Source organism: Oncorhynchus mykiss, chromosome 26 (assembly GCF_057628025.1).
Source record: "Oncorhynchus mykiss isolate SJ-2025 chromosome 26, ASM5762802v1, whole genome shotgun sequence".
In the NCBI taxonomy this organism is placed as follows: Eukaryota; Metazoa; Chordata; class Actinopteri; order Salmoniformes; family Salmonidae; genus Oncorhynchus; species Oncorhynchus mykiss.
Genome location: NC_143047.1, coordinates 24,604,148 through 24,625,031, shown reverse-complemented (window position 1 = coordinate 24,625,031; position 20,884 = coordinate 24,604,148).

The window sequence follows — 20,884 nt, the reverse complement described above, 5'->3', positions numbered from 1 at the left end:
TGCTTGCTGTCTGTCTCTTGGCTGGGTCCTCTCCAGAAGGTGTGTTTCTGGTTACAGTTTCATGCTGAGTACAGGTGAGCTATTTCACTGGCAGCCTTCTGCTCATGACTGTGTTCACGGAGCACCCTATATAACATTTTAAGTACAGGCCTGCTCCTGAGCAGATGAGTCGTGTTGGGTTCTGTGCCATACGTTCTGACAGACAGATAGACAGACAGATGGCTGAGAGGGATGTCTGCCCCATCATAGCCTGTTCACTAGGATGAAAACTCACGGTAACATCTGACATGAGGGCACACCTGTCCTCTCTGATGGAGATTACATCTGGTGATACATACTGGACATGAGAAGTAGTACTCAGAGAATCTGACTGAAACAGACATGTTCCAGAGGACGTGGGATAACTGCTTTAAAAATGTCCAACAGAATTATGGGTCTTATCCAGACCACCACCACCATCGCTCCTATGAACACGCACACGCACACACACACACACACGCACACACACACACACACACACACACACACACACACACACACACACACACACACACACACACACACACACACACACACACACACACACACACACACACACACACAGATTTAGACACACTTTCTAGCACACTCATTCTTTCTGGGCTGGCACTTCCAACAGGAAACTGACAGTATTATGTGACACCACGGAATGTTCTAGAGAGCTGCAGCCTGGCAACGCTGACCTACACTCAAAAACAATGGCTCTAGTTGTCCTGCTTCCCCCCAATCCTCAACCCCCCCCCCCCCCAAATGCAGGTGGTGCTTTGCAATATACAGAACTTTTTTCACCACTCATAATTAAAATAAATGAAGTCAGTGTTCCTTATTTCAAGTCGAAGTAATCATGGGAATGCCACAACCCTCTATACACACTGCTTTCCAAGTTAAAAGAACAGTATATTATATTCTCAAGCTGTGGGTTATACATGCCTTAGAGAACTTCTAAGCAGTTTGATTGAAAATAAAATGTGATTTGTGACCCAATTAAAATAGGGGATAGAGAAACATAAAATAAAGCAATGTTTTGGGCATCTTTTCAGCTTTTAGCTCCTAAGGGATGACCCAGTAAATAGGCATACCATCTGATACACACTTTCAGTTTTTCTTTCAGGCTAAAGTAAGTCAGGAAATCCCCATTCCAGTACTCAGTGTAGGACGTGCACATGTGCTATTTACTTGTGTACTAAATCTGAATAATAATCTTGTTACTGCTCCTATTGGCCTCCCGAGTGGCACAGCGGTCTGAAGCACTGCATCTCAGTGCTAAAGGTGTCACTACAGACACCCTGGTTTGAATTCAGGCTGTATCACAACCGGCTGTGATTGGGAGTCCCATAGGGTGGTGCACAATTGTCTCAGCGTTGTCCAGGTTTGGCCGATGTAGGCCGTCATTTTAAATAAGTATTTGTTCTTAACTGACTTGCCTAGTTAAATAAAAATTTAATAAATACAATACCAGCACTTGATAAACCCTTTTTAATTATATATTATATTAAAAACATTATCACATTCACAGCATAGGCTACATCAATCCAGATGTTTGATGTTGTTACGTTCTAGAACAAAAATACAGACAGTAAGAAGAACATATATACAGTAACAATCCAAACATAGCTTCAACATGAGATAATGTCTTGTTATTACATAGTATGTGGTATCGATTGAAGTTCCTACTATACAGTATATTTCTGTGGCCTTTTTAAGCAAAGTTAGAAAAACTCTGGGAACCTGCCAAGTATTAATTTGGTCTGAAGATCTATCTTCATTCTTTGGAAGCTTGAGTCACATTGCTCTATTCCAGAACGGTTTTATAACCAACAGGCAAAAAGGACTAAATTGTTGAGGGGTTTTGCCGGTAGGTAGACAGTGCCTTTGGGTTATGAGTAAATTATGATAAAGTGTTTTCTTTTGAAATGACCCAGATACTGCCCAAACCAAGAAATGTCTGGGCTGGAAGTAATAAGAAGATAATTAATATATTTCAGATTCAAATCAAACTTCAGTGACATGTGTATGCGAGTGTGTGTGAGAGAGTGGGGAGGGGGGGGGGGGGAGAAAGAGAGGGAGGGAGAGATACTAAGGAAAAGTGAATGAGTGAGAGAGAGAGAGAGTGAGTGAAGGAAAGGGGGTGAGAGAGAAAAAAAAAGAGGGGTAAGAGGGACAACTGTTAATGCTGTATATTTTCAGATTCCTAGAATATACATTTCAATATTTGATTTCATGGTACTATATACAATTGAAGTGGGAAGTTTACATACACCTTAGCCAAATACATTTAAAATCAGTTTTTCACAATTCCTGACATTTAATCTTAGTAAAAAATCCCTTTCTTAGGTCAGTTAGGATCACCACTTTATTTTAAGAATGTGAAATGTCAGAATAATAGCGGAGAATGATTTATTTCAGCTTTTATTTCTTTCATCACATTTCCAGTGGGTTAGAAGTTCACATACACTCATTTAGTATTTGGTAGCATTGCCTTTAAATTGTTTAACTTGGGTCAAATATTTGGGTAGCCTTCTACAAGCTTCCCACAATAAGTTGGGTGAATTTTGGCCCATTCCTCCTGGCAGAGCTAGTGTAACTTAGTCAGGTTTGTAGGCCTCTTTGCTCGCACACACTTTGTCAGTTCTGCCCACAAATTCTCTATAGGATTGAGGTCAGGGCTTTGTGATGGCCACTCCAATACCTTTACTTTGTTGTCCTTAAGCCATTTTGCCACAACTTTGGAAGTATGCTTGGGGTCATTGTCCATGTGACCAAGCTTTAACTTCCTGACAGATGTCTGGAGATGTTGCTTCAATATATCCACATAATTTTCCCTTCTCATGATGCAATCTATTTTGTGAAGTGCACCAGTCCCTCCTGCAGAAAAGCACCCCCACAACATGATGCTTCCACCCCCATGCTTCACGGTTGGGATGGTGTTCTACGGCTTGCAAACCTCCCCCTTTTTCCTCCAAACGAGACGATATTCATCATGGCCAAACAGTTCTATTTTTGTTTCATCAGACCAGAGGGAGGACATTTCGCCAAAAAGTATGTTCTTTGTCCCCATGTGCAGTTGCAAACCGTAGTGTGGCTTTTTTATGGCTGGTTTGGAGCAGTGGTTTCTTCCTTGCTGAGTGGCCATTCATGTTATGTCGATATAGGACTCATTTTACTGTGGATATACATACTTCTGTACCCGTTTCCTCCAGCATCTTCACAAGGTCCTTTACTGTTGTTCTGGGATTGATTTGTATGTTCATCTCTAGGAGACAGAACGCGTCTCCTTCCTGATCGGTATGATGGCTGCGTGGTCCCATGGTGTTTATACTTGCATACTATTGTTTGTACAGATGAACATGTTACCTTCAGGGGTTTGGAAATTGCTCTCAAGGATGAACCAGACATGTGGAGGTCTACAATTTTTTCTGAGGTCTTGGCTGATTTCTTTTGATTTTCCCATGATGTCAAGCAAAGAGGCACTGAGTTTGAAGGTAGGCCATGAAATACATCCGCAGGCACACCTCCAATTGACTCAAATGATGTCAATTAGCATATCAGAAGCTTCTAAAGCCATGACATCATTTTCTGGAATGTTCCAAGCTGTTTAAAGGCACAGTCAACTTAGTGTATGTAAACTTCTGACCCACTGGAATTGTGACACAGTGAATTATAAGTGAAATAATTGTTGGAAATATTACTTGTGTCATGCACAAAGTAGATGTCCTAATGAACTTGCAAAAACTATGGTTTGTTAACAAGAAATTTGTGGAGTGGTTAAAAAACTAGTTTTAATGACTCCATCCTAATTGTATGTAAACTTCCGACTTCAACTGTACAATATACCATCACATAATCTGGTACAACATAAATCACATAAAGCCTCCCTTACGACAGTTGTCTTTATATAGCCTTTAATGTATACATCAGGGATCTCCAACTGGCGGCCCACCAGTTATTTATAATTATGTTCCAGCCCATCCGCTCAAGTAAAAATCGGCCCGTGGCTGAATCTTGTTGATGACCCCTGGTGTATATGGTGAAACAAGTTCTCATTTGTTGCAAATTTTCCAGTAAGATTAATGACAATAACTTTGGGCAGGGGTGGGTGTAACTTGAAAGGAAGTTGACTTTAAGAGACAGCGGTAAATGAATTTAGCTGATCATATTCTACATTCAGGTCAATGTCACGCTGTTGATTCAGATGTGGTATATCTCATTGCAGTCATTATTTCATTATCAATAGTGATCATATCAGCAGACCAAAAACAGAATCAAAGATGCGTATGATTACATTTATATAAATCAGGTGTAAGGACCATGAAAATCGCAGAACGACAACACAGCACAACATTTGAAAGAAGTCAGATCCTCTAAGGAAGAAATAACCAGATAAGCAAATAACTAATATATTTCAAAGCTCAAAAAAATAGCAGTAAAAGTAATTAGAAGCAGAATATTCCTCTAATGGTCTACAAACATTTTGCCTTATCCTAAATTCACCAGAGGTAAACTGTTTTTTTGCAGTGGCTGATTGAGCTGTATTTGCCTACTTGTCCGGATATGAGGGATTTGAGGCTTGCCTTGGCTACACTGGGGTTTCATCCACACAGCAGGAAGAAGATAAAAAGAGCAGCTTTGGAGGGAGGAGAAATCACAGCGCATTAAAACACATCTAATGGGGGATGCAGCAGCCTAGGATAGCCAAGGGGATTAAGGGGTCAATGGTCGTACCGCAGGTGGAACGTACCTGATGCTTCTCACCTTGGCCCAATGGAGACAGTGCCAAAACACATCTCTCAAAACCACAAACACTCATAGAAGGTCAACATACTGAAGGTCAATCACAGGAGGTTGGTGGAACCTTAATTGGGGAGAACGGGCTCATGTTAATGGCTGGAGTGGAATTAGTGGAATGGTATCAAATACATCAAACACATGGTATCCATGCGTTTTATACCATTCCATTTGCTCCGTTCCAGACATTATTATGAGCCATCCTCCCCTCAGAAGCCTCCACTGAGGTCAATGCAAACTTAGATAATGACAATCAAACACAGCCATACAGTCAACAGATCTCAATGTATTCAGTGATGCTCAGAAAATTCCCCATCATAAGATTCAAATCGGTTTATGCTCAGAGCATCTTTCAACTGAGCACTGCTTGCCTCAAACAGCTTGCAGCCTTCAAGCAATTGCATATTGTGCACTGAAAAGTCTTTCAAATCCTCTAAGAGAGAGTGGCATGATGTTTTGTGGGAACAGAAGATCAGAATGGAGGAAGAGGGTTAGAACTAAAGCCATCACTGTGGAGCCATCAGTGGCTGGACAGACAGACGAACACTCCGTTATTTTGATTGTGGATCACCCAAGGAAATAATAGTTGTGTCCCAGACAGACTAGGGAAGGCGCCTGCGGAGTTGCCACCCCTCCCCCTTGCATGCTGCCTGCCTAAGGTCAAAAGACTACAATAGCCACAAGGGTGTTGACAACCAAAGCAAACATTACTGCAATTGTTTAACATAGCAGTCAACCTATTTTCTGTTTCTATTTTCTGTCTCAAAATTATTACAAGTTTTATTTAATATAATACAGTTAATTTATAAATATGTTGTCTCACCTGGAAGCACACGTATCAACTTTGAAATTTGGTTTTCTTTGTGTCTAGGCTAATGTGGCTTTTAGCACCTGAGCACATTGCACTTGGTAGGCTAATAGCCTGCAATTCACACTTCCAATTTAGATGGCGATAATTAGAACTGTATAACTCTCAGTGCTCGGCCCCTCTTTCCCACCAAACATTCCTTTGTTAATTGATCATCTTTGTTGTGTGGGCTAGGTAGTGGAGACCAACTTCAGTGCTGCGCAATTCGTGGCTATTTTGTCGAAGCAGGGCTGACTCTACTCAGAGAGGAAGAGGCAAAGCGAGAGGTTTCACTCTTGCCAAAAATCTGTCCAATACGATTCTATGGGCTTATTTTGGACCTAAGCCTGTCGTCTGCCTTCCCAACGACTCACATTGTTAGGGCGGAGACATAAATGTGCATCTCGTAATTATATCCTTATTTCTGCCACTGGGATACATTTTTGTCTATGTACCCAGCGTGAACCGGCAGAGTTCACCCATTTGGTTGTTGCGGTAAAAAAGCCACGTTAGCTACCGTCAACGACACAACCGTGATACAGCTGCCCAGTTGGAAGCACCTCAGGTGGCCAGTTTATTAGGTACACCCCGTTCACGAAAATGGTTCACACGTACAGACAGTGAGTCACGTGGCCTTAGCTTGCTATATAAAGCAGGCAGACCGGCATCAAGGCATCCAGTTACTGTTCGATTGACATAAGCAACTTTGAGCTTGATATGATCGTCGGTGCCAGGTGTGCCGGTTCCAGTATCTCAGAAACAGCTGGCCTTCTGGGCTTTTCACGCACGACTGTGTCTAGGGTTTATCGAGAATGGTGTGACAAACAAAAACATCCAGTCAGCGGTAGTCCTGTGGGCGAAAACAACTCCTTGATGAGAGGTCTAAGGAGAATGGCAAGAATCGTGCAAGCTAACAGGTAGGCCACAAACAGGCAAATATGTTGCAGTACAACAGTGGTGTGCAGAACGTCATCTCGGGACTCACAACTCGTCAGTCCTTGTCACGGATGGGCTATTGCAGCAGATGACCACACCGGGTTCAACTCCTATCAGCTAAAAACAAGAAGAAGCAGCTCCAGTGGGAGCGTGATCACCAACACTGGACAATTAATGAGTGGAAAAACATCACCTGGTCTGACGAATCACCATTCCTGTTGCGGAATGCTGATAGCAGAGTCAGGATTTGGCATAAGCAGCATGAGTCCATGGCCCCATCCTTCCTGGTGTCAACAGTTTAGGCTGGTGGCGGTGGTGTAAAGGTGTGGAGAACGTTTTCCTGGCACATGTTAGGTCCCTTGATACAAATTGAGCAACGTTTCCATGCCCTGGTACCTAATAAATACCTCAGTGGTACCTCGATACAACACCAGTGCACTGGTCGCTGGCTTATCGACTCATCGTGGAGCCCAATTAGCCATGCAAAACAGCCTTGAGTGGCATCAAATCTGCCCAATTAGCTGATTCGCTTTCCATACACCCACTCCTTCGACATCCACTCTCCCATACTACGGTCGCCATATAGGGCTGCAGTTACCCATACTTGGGACAGGGTAAGGTTGGGTATTTGCTCACATAATTGAGGCATAATTGAGACATGCGTTAGGTCAGTGCTCTGACTTGTTGATTTCAGACCAGTTTGCTTCTCTTTGTCCTTTTTATTATTGTGTAAATGTACGTTGGCACCTATTTTGGCACCTTGAAATAAAAGCCCATACCTGACACTTTGGGAAGAAATGACCTCACAATATAACGGCAGTAACTACAGACAGCAGGATCTGTATTTTAAAGTCCTTAATTGAAACAAAAACAATAAAGAGGTCTCCCCGTCTCTGTTTTGGTAAAAAGCTTATGGATGGGGCTCTCAAATTCATAGACAGATCTATGGATGGAAGGACTGACCACCGATTATATCAAAAGTATCATTTAAACCATGTTTTGAGGCTATAGAGTGTTTGTTTACATTTCCATTGTTAACAAAAAGCGTATATATTTTGGTTCAGATGGGGTAAGACAGTTTAACTAAGCTCATGAGGCATTTCTAAGTGATATTCTTCAAGAATAAAAGGGTATATATTATTAATTTAAAAATGTATGTAGCTAAGGTTTCTAGCTGTAAGGTTACTCTGTTACCCTAGCTATCAGTAGATACACCTGCACTTGACTGGCTTGTGAAAGGTGCTGAAATACTTCAAACATTAAGAAAATAACCTGCGAAAAGTCACTTTAAGAAATAACATTTCCTGTCAAATGTAATTTGTTTTTCACCACCCAGGGCAAAGATTTAAACCGTGAGAAAAACCCAGGAGGTAAACCAGCCAAGGGTTGAGTGTCTGACCAAAGTGGGATCTTAGGGTTGGCAGCATGGTGTTCTGGTTGGAGGCTGAAGACTAGAAGCCTGCAGGGAGTCAGAAACACTGAAACACTGACAGCACTACCCAGAACTTTTTCTCTGCATGATACACAGAGAAGATGTTCTGGTCTATATAGTCAGTGGTGACTCTCTAAACATCTCCCTCCCTATCAATAAGGTCCTCTCTCTGTCTGATGTCCCCGGTCAGAGGCTCTGACTCTGAGCGATCTCACCAAGCCAAAGACCTGCTATATCAAGCAACCGATTTAACAAGACATCTCCGTTCATGCTTGTTGGCTTCTCAAGCAGTAATGGATTTTCTCAATGAGTCTCTCTTTCTTTTCTCCAGGTTTCACACTTTTTTCTGCCTGGGGAGCTGGGCTCCACTCCAGGTCAAATCCTCAGCCATTGACTTTGATTTCCTGAGGTAAGTGATCCGCCGCTCCAGGCCTGACCAGCACCGCCTGAAATCTGGCCTCACTTTGGCTCCCAATGCCTGATATTGTACACTCTAATGCAAAGTGAAGTAGCACATCTAAATAGCCTGTCAATCCCCACCCCTCCACCCCTATTCTATCTCTCTCTCTCTCTCTCTCTCTCTCTCTCTCTCTCTCTCTCTCTCTCTCTCTCTCTCTCTCTCTCTCTCTCTCTTTGGGTTTCCAAACTCACCAGCTGGGACTCATTTCCAGTATGCTAGGGAATGTAAATGATACAGTGATATTAAGGGGTATTAAACTAGTTGATGACATTTTGGTCACATTAATGAAGAGTGCCACTGCATATGGGAGAAGGGGGTGAGAGGGGGCATGACCAGCAGACAGTCCTGTGTGATCTGATCTAGCTTTGCCACAAAGACTTGATTTTAAAAAAGAAGAAACTCTTCTCATTCACTCCAACCACCCTCTGAAATAGAAAAGCTTTTAGGCTGTATTACTGTTACATTGTGTCTGCAATCTTGCTGTAAACTAAACTTCTTCCTCAGTCGTCTTCTCTTTTTCATGCCAGGGATCCTGATAGAGCCCTCCCTTTCCCTGCAGCTGATCCCAGTCGCGGCCGGTTACATTAATTGTTAATAACAAAGGCAACCTTCACTCTGTGTGGTTTCCTGTCCACATTTGGATCCTTTTCAGAGTCCCCGTTCCTCCTGATAGGAAATGCAACCCGAGACGTGTGAAAACAGTGCGTATATTGTAGTTTAATTGGCTAGCTCCATTGCTTGTCCTCGGCCCAATGCACGTGCTGTAGGGGTGTCTGTTCCACAACGGGAAAGAATAAACCCAGGCTCAAATCATAGGAAATACATTAAATCTGCTTCTGCAAGGCTCAGTTCCTTGCCATATGATCTCTATAAACCAAATCACTGTTGGCTCCTGTACAGGCTGGTGCCTGGGGCAAGCACACAATGAAAGCCAATTGTAAGTGACAACAGACTCTAGAGGGAGTGTGTGGAATAATAGAATATTATCTTTCTCTTCTCTTGCAGGAGTTTCTGTTTGTTCACTTGTCAGATAGCTTGTGCATTTTGGAGAAGAAAATTGCAAAAGTATACATTCTTTGTTAAGGTTCCAAAGAAATACCACACACTTCTAAATCTAGGTTGACATTGACCTACAGTATGCCAAACAATAGGACCTATGCCACAATAAACACAATATCGATGTAAAAGCAAACATAAAATGTTAACCAAACGTAAAGTGTTACACATGTGTCCTGTTCTGTATTTGTTTGTCAAAATAAATGACAGTGGTGAAGTAAATAACAGTGGTGAAGTAAACGAGAGTTGTGAAGTAAATGAGAGTTGTGAAGTAAATGAGTGTTGTGAAGTAAATGAGAGTTGTGAAGTAAATGAGTGTTGTGATGTAAATGAGTGTTGTGAAGTAAATGAGAGTTGTGAAGTAAATGAGTGTTGTGAAGTAAATGAGAGTTGTGAAGTAAATGAGTGTTGTGAAGTAAATTAGTGTTGTGAAGTAAATGAGAGTTGTGAAGTAAATGAGAGTTGTGAAGTAAATGAGTGTTGTGAAGTAAATGAGTGTTGTGAAGTAAATGAGAGTTGTGAAGTAAATGAGAGTTGTGAAGTAAATGAGAGTTGTGAAGTAAATGAGAGTTGTGAAGTAAATGAGTGTTGTGAAGTAAATGAGAGTTGTGAAGTAAATGAGTGTTGTGAAGTAAATGAGAGTTGTGAAGTAAATGAGAGTTGTGAAGTAAATGAGAGTTGTGAAGTAAATGAGAGTTGTGAAGTAAATGAGAGTTGTGAAGTAAATGAGAGTTGTGAAGTAAATGAGAGTTGTGAAGTAAATGAGAGTTGTGAAGTAAATGAGTGTTGTGAAGTAAATGAGAGTTGTGAAGTACAGGGCCTTCAGAAAGTATTTACATCCCTTGACTATTTCCACATTTTGTTGTGTTTCAGCCTGAATTGAAAATTTATTAAATTACAACAACAGAAATGTCACTGGCCTACATATAATACCCCATAATGTCAAAGTGGATTTATGTTTTTCAAAAGTTGTACAAATTGATAAAAAATTTAAAGCTGAAATGTCTTAAGTCAATAGGTATTCAACCCCTTTGTGATGGCAAGCCTAAATAAGTTCAGGAGTAAACTTTTGCTTAACAAGTCACATAATAAGTTGCATGGACTACCTCATCTCTGTGCCCTACACGTGCAATTATCTGTAAGGTCCCTTAGTCAAGCAGTGAATTTCAAAGACAGATTCAACCACAAAGACCAGGGATGTTTTCCAATGCCTCGCAAAGAAGGGCACCATTGAATATGCCTTTTATCATGGTGAAGTTATTAAATACACTTTGGATGGTGTATCAATACACCCAGTCACCACAAAGTCACAGGCGTCCTTCTTAACTAACTCAGTTGCTAGAGAGGAAGAAAACCGCTCAGGGATTTATTTCATCATGAGGCCAATGGTGAATTTAAAACAGTTACAGAGTTTAATGGCTATGAGGAGATGGTGAAAACTCTGTTGTTTGATTGTAAATATGCAGACGGAGTCAAAAAGAGAACACACAGAAGGATGTTGCATGAAACACCTGTCTCCGGATTACATCTTCAAACTAAGAGCAACCATTCATCGCATTCGTGACAGAGAGGGAGAAGCATACATCCATGTATGTGGGTAAGAGAGTCTAGCTAGCTACATTTTCAGATGTTACACGTTTCTAATTTTGTCATTTTCATTTCAAGTTAGTGTACTGTTAGCTAGCTAGCTAATGCTAGTTGGCTGGCTCGCTATCTAACATTACATGTACAGTATGATCTGTGTAGTAATATTATTTGTATCTCAGATCCATTTTCATTGCTAGTTATAGCCTAATGTTAGTTAGCTAACATTGAACCAGGTTGATTAGCTACCTGCAGATTTATGCAGGGCAGTAACGTTATGAGTTGGGATTATGGTTAATTGTTTAGCTAGCAAGCTACATGTCTAAACAAAAGACTCCACTATGCAAGTAACCATTTCAATGGAGCGATGCTGAATGGGTGTAGACAAAGAAAACCTCTCCAATATGTATACCAAAACGTTCAAGGGCCATTTTCTCAAAATTGATTTTACAAGTTTATCAACTTTCAAACCAGAATTACTTTCCCGTTGTTCCTCAAATGTAGTGTATGATATTCAATTTTCTAGCTCTGAGTCTCTGCTTTTATCCAATGGAAAAAATAAAAATAAAATAAAAATTCTGGTACATCTCTTGGATATATATTTTTGGTCTTTGGTCCACAGACTATCTATAACTAATACCAAGCTTATCCTACTGAAACACCAACTCTCTCGTCTTGTTTTTTATCATTAGTATCTAACTGTAAATTACAGATATTTTACTTCACCATTCCTTTTCTATCAAAAATGAATCACTTTTGCAGGCATTAGTTAAAACTCTTAATAACGGTTATTAGACAAATCCCTCCATCACCCTCTCTCACTGAAAGCAATGGCAGCATGGCAACATGCCACAGCCATGTACATTAATCTCTTTTTAATCAGATCCTGGCTCAGGAGTTCACAGGCACAGAGATTGTTTTCAAGACTCTCCTGCCTGAACCTTAAAGACTTATCCTAGTCATTTAGTTTTAATAGTTCTTACCTCCTTTGACACGGCATGTACTGTAGGTGAGGCTTCGCTGATCAATGCCAATGACGACAAACTTCAAATAGTTTAGCTACTGTACTTTACTCATCTTCATGCAAATGTATGGGTGAAAAATAAATGTGATGTACAGAAAGTGAATATATTTTCTCTATGAATACACAATATATGTCTTCTAGGTTGATTGACTGCCTTTTGATAGCCTTACCACAGATTAGAAAATGTATAATTTTATCCTCCATACCAGACATGGAAAATATTTTATTGATCAAATCCCTGGTTATAGAATATGAAAGAAAAAGGCTACTGCTCTCTGTTTCTCTGCTATCCAGTTTGACATTTGAGATTTAATTAATTAAGTGAGTAACAAGGAAATATCTAGATAATGGACCTAATTGTTTCCAGGCCTGGCTGATAGTCATTTGAAAAATGAAACCAAATTATAATTATACCCTTTATAATATTGAAATTGTTGTACGGCATGTTTCTGATTAATAAACTGGCAAAAATCTCAGAATGTTTTCATCCGCAATGAGAATGAAGATAAATCTATTTGGCAGATTGAACCAATATCCAGGCCAACATCCTGTAATTGTTTCCTTATTTAACCAGGCAGCTTAAAGCCGCAATAATAAAGAGCCATCATAAAACCTTAAGAGGGTTATTTTAAGGGGAATGCAAAAATCAACTCAATAGCAGAATAAGACCAGTTGCAAGCTGGCTTGATTTGAAAGGAGTCTAATGTACAGCCTTTTCATGAGCTGAGATTGTAGCCATTCAGCTTTACTGTTTTGTCAAAGGGAAATGAGTATTTTCCTGGGAAGTATTGGACAGCTAGAGGTACACAGAAATGTTGACAATGTGTTTAAAGACTGAGGTGATGAAGTATTGTTTTTTTCTGACACTACATAAAGTGTTATTGTTTGTACTAATAATAAGAGCTGACTACTGATCAGTAGAATACTTTTTTTTTTACATTCCTTTTTACAAATGCAATAAGTCAAACGTGATAGTCCTCCAAAGATAATACTGTATGGCCAGTGAATTAAGTAATTGTGGACTTGGTGAAATATGCAAGTCAAATCCTCCTCAATCACTCCAAGTCATGCCTTGTGAAGGTTCAGCTGTAATGATAGCTTTGCTATGTCTGTGCCTGGAACAGGGAGAGTGGATCTGAATAAACCCTGATGATAACAACAGTTTCAGTGGAGGAATATTTCAACCACACACCATTACATCCTCTCTCTGCAGTGGGACAGAAAAGAAAAAGCTCTGGCAAAATGGCATTACAATTTAGTAGACTACTGAAGGGCAGAGTCTTAATTCCAAACAGATTGCAGTGTTTGGTTTAGCGGAAAGGATTCCAGAAGCGAGAATGAGTTTTAAAAAGTAGCCACATTTATGACACCTTAGATATTCAGAGCTCCTATTTCGTTTATCCTCTGAATCAAAGTCATAAAATGATTGCAACATTTTATTCAAGTCTTTTTTTCCACAGCTGGGTCATTTTTATATGGAGAATCATTTTTAGAACTACAGATGCCTTTATGTCTATTCAGCACAAAACCACAATGGAGATACTGTAGCTACCAGCTCTTCAAATGAAATGCACTTAACAGCAAAACCAATAAACAGATAAATTCATATTTTTCAATATAATCTAAAATTCTTATTTTACATCCTTGTCTACCTTCAATTACATATCCAAAACACGCTGCAGCCGAGCATTATAATTTAGGAACGCCCATAACCCTGTAAAATGTGAAGCTCTACTCTGAACATTTATTATACAGTGGGACATTTTTCCAGGCCCCTTTTTAGCTGACATGGCAGATTTTATTATTATTGTTAATATTTTATAGTAAATTCCATCACACTGTCAATGGTAATATATGATCACTCTTGATCTGGTACATACTGTAAGTGGTCAGAACCCCCTAAGACTAAGTGCAATGCCCGATTAATGATGAACTTCTCCTAACTAGTTTCCCCTTCATTGAGTCCATCCATCCAGGGCTATGTCTAATGGGTCCTCACATTAAAAAAAAAAAAAACTTTTACCAACTGGTTATTAGTACTCTATGTGGATTGATGGGCTACTTGGACTAATATCTTAAATTATGGATGTTTTTTTACCATCACAGAAATGATCACATATTGGATGTTGGAATTAATTGTGTGTTTTCAGTACAGCCTGTACATTTAAATGAATTGTAATTGCACCCGGGACATTACCACTATGGTGAATATTCTGGACATTCTCTCTGAGCTCTTTCTGTATAAAGATAGGCTGGCTTACTACAATGTGATATATTTAAATTGATGAAGCAGGATGAATCAGAAGGCTTGGCCACCCCTGGGTGGAGGGTAATTGAACTGCCTGACGGTATTTTGATCTGCGGCTCAATGGGACTGGGAAACAAAGCCATGCTAATGGTACCATCCTAATTGATGTTGGGACCAGTGTTTTTGTTCCACTGGCTGTGCCATGGGTGCTTACAAAGTCTTTATTCACAACTCTAGAGTCACACAATTACACTGATCAAGGATGGGGTTCTGCCTCCAAGGTATACATATTTTGTAGAATATGTGATATCTAATTAAGGGAGAATGAAAACATACCTATCCTACCAAACGCCAAGGCTTACCTATACCTATCCTACCAACGCCAAGGCTTTAACATCAGATACTACATGGGAATTCTTAATTAAGCTCTTTTTATAGTCAGTGTGCTTCTCATATTTTTGCACCTGCATTTAGAATAAAAATTGCAACAAATAATGCAATTAGGTTGTTTTAGATTTGAATAAGACAAAAGGAAGTCTGAATATCTTTTCAGTGAGACATTCAGCTTTCCCTTGCTTTCAAATCAGGATCCTTCAATAACCCACAGTGTCAAGACCAGCAGAAGAAATTAAGTGTTACCCTTGAGAAAATCAGAGTGAATCCCGTGTTCCTGTGGAAACTCAATCTTGTAAATAATGTATTTTCTGCTTTAAAGTACATTTTCACTTTTACTGATATAAAACACATGCCAGCATCAAGAACATGCAAATTGTATATGGGTGAACAGACAATCAAAAGTAATAGCCTGTAATCAAGTGTTACCTTCATGGTATTATCTCAGTAATGATCTGTAGCTAGAAGCCAATTAGGCCTATTAAAATAGCTTCATGAAGTTCACAGATCAGACAGCAGGCTAGGCTACACACATATTCCCTGTTGATCGCTTGTGCTGCTGCTGTTCTGTGTGAGGCTTTGGTATTTCCTGATATAATCCTTATAGGGCTCCTCCTGGTTGTAACAAAGGTTTTTAATACAATCACACTGTCTTGTAGTTTATGGGGCATGTTCGTAATATTATCATGCCAACTTCAGTGTGTTAATGAATGGATGCATGCCAGTGTAACAGTCATCAGTCCCAACATCTCCTTTGAAGCCTCATCGAGTAGAAAGCTTTTAAACAAAATGTTTGAAGTGTCTGCCTGTGTAATAATGATTTATAATTCTCTTGAACTAATGCAAAATCTGCTGGTAAAAATAATTTTGGAAATAAAAAATAAATTGTGCCCGGAGGGTCAGGCCGAGTTTCAAAAGGAGATCACCCAAGAGCAGCAAATGATTTAATAAGCCACCAGATCCAGAATGGTAAAATGGAGGGGAGCAGGATGGAGAATATCAAAGTATGTCTAATTAACATCAGTTTATTAGTGTGTCAATCTCCTTAGATGGAGTCTGAGACGAGAGCGGAGGGAGAGAAATAGAGAAATGGTTTTACTAAATGTATGAGAGACACACCTCTACGGTTATCATCCATTACCCACAAAACTTTTTTCTGTCTGCATGCACATTTTCACATTTCCAGCACAGCTTTTTAGCTTTGTTAAAACAATCATAAAAAACAGAAAACAACTTCCAAGATTTTTCCATCACCCTTATTCCTCAAGGAAGCAAATGGATGAATATTTAATATCACTTGCATCTGTATGATTGCATAGTGATAATCAGAATGCTTGACAAGCATTCTGGAATATCATTTTTCTGTGGAATACAGAATGTGTTGAATTTGCAGAGGGGAGACAATGTTAATTCCTCTGGCTCCGTCTTTTAATCATAGATCAGTTTCTCATCAGCTCCACCATGTCTTCAGAGAGGAGAAAGGCCCCAAAAGCATGGAGGAGACGCTACAGAAACAGATGTCATAAACCTTTGCAGGAAGACCAGTCAAAGCTTCAGCCATAACATGGCACTTGGATACGTCTGCACGTTTTCTGTCTCTCTACACCCTCAGTATACAGCTACATTTCAGCGCCAATGGGGGCAGCTGATAGAAGAAACCACCGCAGGTGGAAATGTTTTCATACCCATCCTGAATCTGCTATTGAGAGAGGAGACTCTCATCAACCAACACATGACATGCACCCAAACACACATCAGTATAGCTTCCAACACACATATAACTGAAATAATCATGATGATCAATGCAAACAATGGACTTCATAGTGTAGGTTGTTGCTGACCTTTTTTTCTAGCCATTGCTTGGAACACATTTGATCATGTGTGTTCCCCACATCCATGCCAAGCTCAACTCACAGGCCCATATCTCAGAGAAAGCCCTGTGAGAAAGCACTGCATTTAAATCTGACAGCTCAAAACCCCACTCGCCCCATTATTCAAAACAAATACAGTTTTATTAAAATAATCCAGCGTAATGATTTAATGCATGCACTTTTGAATTGTAAAGTGTTATACATTATCATGATGGCACATATGTTTGTTTCTTTTAACCCCCTGCCCGCCACCCCATATTTCCTGCTCCAGAGGTCCCCTGACACCCTCTCCTCTGAGTACACTCATGTTTACAGCTAAGGAGCCCCTCTACCATTTACATAAATATACTGTATGCCTGGGCCAATGGGGAGGCAGGAACAAAGTGTCTGCATCCAAGAGGTAGCAGACTGGAATCCCCTACAGGAAAGGCAACATCCCAGTGCGCTTGTCTGTAGCTTTCATGTTAAATTCATGGTGCCTGGAATGTACGCTAGCCAACATGCGCTGCTGCCATAGTATATCCTCCACTGTCTCCTCCATCTACTCCAGAAAAGCCTCATGATTTAATAGGGAGGTTCATCTAAAATCCACTCAGCCAAACAGACCTGGAGTCAACGCAGGTCAACAAGACCATGTCTCCATTCATAGTGCTGCTAGTACAGGGGTCCCCAAAGCAAACACCCAACACAGTCTGTTTAATTCAAGTGATTATCAAAGACAAATAAGATCAAGTGGGTCTATCTAATGAATATATTACGGCTTACAAGGACTTAAAAGACAAGCATTCACACACACATGCACACACACACACACACACACACACACATACACACACACACACACACACACACACACACACACACACACACACACACACACACACACACACACACACACACACACACACACACACACACACACACACACACACAGTCTTACACACATACACAGAGACACAATACACACACACTAACACTTTCTCTGTGAATGGAGTGAATGTTAATGTGTGGACCAGATGCTTCGGAGGTGCTGTAATATTCACTTCCTCAGCTGTGCAGGTTGACCTATCTGTCTTTACAGATGGTGGCTGGAGAGGGCCTTGGTGAGCATTTCAACATGTTTATAATTTGCACTTGTCTACAGTAATAGATCCCTCTCTAGTGTTATCGGTAATAATAATAATTTGGTGGGTGCTTATATTTGTGCTATTTCACACATGTACGTATGTATTAATACTGTATGTGAATTGTAAATGTGTTTTTTTGCATATCCCACTCTCCCTGAGACACCCTCATAGAGTGAGGTCACAAGCAGGGTTGGCCATTCATCAGCACCCTGGAGCAATTAGAGGTAAGTGCCTTGCTCAACGGCACATAGACAGATTGTTCACCTTGTCAGCCTTGGATTAGAACCAGTGACCTATCAACTACTGGCCCAACGTTCTAACTACTAGGCAGCTAGCTGAGGAATGCTCAACTCTGGATTTGCTAGCAACAACAACACTGATTCAATTGGCACATGCACATTCACGCTGAGCTGAGCAACACAAATAAATAAAAAGTCGGGGGTTATATTCACTTCAAGTTTTGATTTCAGCACCCTGTGGAAGGATTGCAGCTGTAAAGGACAAACATAAGTAGGTACAGGTAAGCGTTTTCAGAATTACATTTTTACATGAATCGACTGATGGTGACTCAAGGTTGTTGCTTGCAAATCCTGGGTCCAGTTATCAAAACTCAGCTCCGCCTCGATATAAGAGAACGAAGTTGAGCGTTCCTCAGCAGCTAGGCTACCTGCTGCCCAGTTATCTCCCTTTGTAACTACATTATGGGTCTAAGTTTCAGGAGACTTGGTTATGTTAAAGCTCGGGCTCTCTGGCATAATCATAATACAATACTTTTCTTTACTTTTAATCAAAAAGACAGATTTGCTATCCACAATAATCGCACATTATTTTGCAATAATTTAATGCAACTATATTCGCATTTTCTTTCTTTACTATATTGGATCAACACATTTCTTCAAATAACATAGGCGGGAAAGGGGCAGGTTTTCAGTTAATGACAATATGCCAGTGCACTGCTGAGGGTTGCAAGTTTGGTGCCAAAGAGTTCTCAACGGTCCCTATCACTATGCCAGTATTCAGAAGTCAAACTGTTTTCCCTAGTCCTCGCTGTCCCAGGCTTCCGTCTGTGGTTCATTCCCCTATCAGGACAACCCTGGGCCTGGATTCATAAAACAACTCAGAGTGGGATCAGGCCTCCATGTCCTCGTAAGCTTATTAATTCAGCCTGGTCTCATAGACTAAACGTAACATAATAAATGTAAACTGGGACACTCAAATTACTATGACATGTTAGGTTTGGTATGGTTAGACAAGACAGAAGGTTTCTTAACACTTAAGACAAAAACGAAAGTAGGGTGGATGTCTAGCAACCCAAAGGTCGCGTGTTTGAATCTCATCACGGACAACTTTAGCATTTTTGCAACTACTACTTTTTAGCTACTTTGCAACTACTTAGCATGTTAGATAACCCTTTCCCTAACCCTAACCTTAACCCTTTAACCTATCCCTAACCTTAACCTTAACCTCTAACTCTAACCCCTAGCTAACATTAGACACACAGATAACGTTAGCTACAACAAATTGTAATTCGTAACATTTCAAAAGTTTTGCAAATTCGTAGCATATTGTATGAATTGTAATTCGTAAAACATAACATACAAAATGGATGAAGGACATCAACAAATGAATACATACAATACGAAACGTAACATATCATAATAATCAGAGTGTTCCGGATTTGCATTTACTATGTAACATCTAAGTCTGAGTCCAGGTTGTGGATACAAGTACTGAGCCCTCCTGGTCCTGAGCAGTAACCATGGCACCAGTGCTGCTTCCCCCAGGATGAGATACAGTTCAGAAGGCAATGGCAAAATTTACATCATTTTTTATCAACATTTCTACATTGAGAGAGAGAGACACTGCCAAAACCCCCAAGGCATATCATGCACCAGAGATCCATGGATAACCAAACACAAGCTCCACAGTAGTACATGAATGATACTGATGTTTTTCCCTGCTCTACATTGACAAACACAAATAACAGATTTTGCTCAGAACCACTGAAAACCTTCCTTTTTCAGAGTTCTCGCTGTTAATTCATCAGACTACATTGGCAATGTATTGGGCTCGTGAAAAATGCATGAATTACTAATTAATGAAGCATTCTGCCTACATTTACATATTCATAAAGGTGTGGTTGAGTAATTGACGTATGCATGAGAGAGCTGAGTGATGGCTTTGAGATAATAACACATGCCAACATAGGAACCTTTATTTTGTTAAATTTGCAAAAAGCAGAGGGAGCCGAGATGCTTTTAAATATCCATTACGTATTCATTCTTCCCCAAAGAAATGCAGTCAAATGCTTTGAGAGATAAATACACTGAGGAGATGCAATGATGTGAAACAGTATGTAAAATTACATTTTCTGAAATATTGTCCCATGTGGATTTTTCAAAAGTTCATTTAGCAAACCAATGTGCCCAACAACCGTGCTCGGAAAGTCAGATTTTACACAGAAAAACACAAACATATTTGCAATGTCAAATGATATAATCACAACTAAGTAAACATAAAGGCAGGCTTATCCACACAAGCACACCCACTATTTTTTCTTACTCTTTGAAAATGGATGCTCCTACAACTTCTATCTTGCACTCCTTTTAAATAAGTTCCAAGTTTTTGTCTCTCAAGGAATTTGGAAATTGTTCCCAACACTCCCTCAGATCAGTATCACTCTAGTATTGTGTTTTACATCAGTTTTTTAAAAGAATTTCCATATAAAATGTTGTGAATTGTTGATACATTATCTCTGTGATAGCTGCTGAAAACTGCTTGTGTCCCATTGTGTCATGATGTCAGCCTTCTGGAGCCAACCCCCCAATGTGGCAGGTCCAAGAAGGTCTGGCCGCAGCCATAGTGTGTGTCACTTCTCAAAGTGTCTTTCCATTGTTAAAACCTACTCACAAAGGCCTTGTGAAAGCTGGCCCAAATATGGCTCTTTAAAAAAATCACAAACAACATTCAGATGGTTCCTAGGCTTTCCTCACAGCTATGCACTGAGGAATGACAAGTCCAACAAAACCATGTCGAGTTTTTCACCCAGACCCATTGTGTTCCCACATTAACTCCAAGCTGG